Source organism: Octopus bimaculoides, chromosome 4 (genome assembly GCF_046866305.1).
Source record: "Octopus bimaculoides isolate indiv1 chromosome 4, ASM4686630v1, whole genome shotgun sequence".
Classification (NCBI taxonomy): domain Eukaryota; kingdom Metazoa; phylum Mollusca; class Cephalopoda; order Octopoda; family Octopodidae; genus Octopus; species Octopus bimaculoides.
In genome coordinates, this window is record NC_142931.1 from 86,592,547 (window position 1) to 86,593,575 (window position 1,029).

Genomic DNA, 1,029 nt, shown 5'->3' on the forward strand with positions numbered 1-1,029 from the left:
TCAAATCGTGATATTTTAGTGTTCATAATAATAAAAAAAAATTATGTAAAACACTCTTACATTATCACCACCATCACTAACTGCATTACTACATCCACAATGACCATCTCTATCATTCTACTACCACTATCACAGCAATCACCACTATCATCGGCATCACAACCTTCATAACTACTACAAATATGACCACCCTACTATCACTGTTATCAACACCACCAAAACACAATTGGTAAGCAAAAACAGATCTTATCCCATGTGTCACTATACTGCTGTTGAAATAAACTGCCTTTATTTAAATTAATTTTGGAAATAATGAAGAACTTAGTAAAAATAATTTGTCATCATAGTATATGCTGAGTTGAGACTTTGAGAGAACTAGGCTAGTCATATGGTCATATAGCACCCAAGCTAAGGTTGTAGCACCTCAGTTGAATTTGATAGATCCAAAATATAATTTGAGATACTGGTACCTGAGGTTATATTAATCATTATCTCAGATGAGTATACATCTGATATGAGTTAATAAGATCTGAGATGAAATAAAAACAAAAATAAGATGAAGTATTATCAACTACTGTATAGTTTTAATATCAACTGAAAGAGTGTCATTTATAAAGCCATATAACCATCCCACAGGTTATAATATCTGAGCTGAGACTATAACTTTAATATGGTTATATTATGTCAGCTAAGGATAAACAATAATTGTGCTAGACTTAGGACATCTAAGCTAGACTTTTAGGAAGCTCATAACAACAGTTCCTCTATCCCAGATTCGTTTTAGTTTCTATTTCTTATTTTGATATGAGTAGCATCATATAACATGTGTAACTGTATGACAAGAGAAAGATTTGTTGAGTAAGCATATGTGCATTGACACATATGACTGTCTAGAGAAAGATTTAGATACCAGTAGTATAGATGACAACTGGAAATTTCTACAAAATAACATGCTTAAGGCTATAGATCAGATGTTCAGATGTACAGCTGGGGAAAATTCCAAGTCAAACCAAAGGTGACATAGTTGTG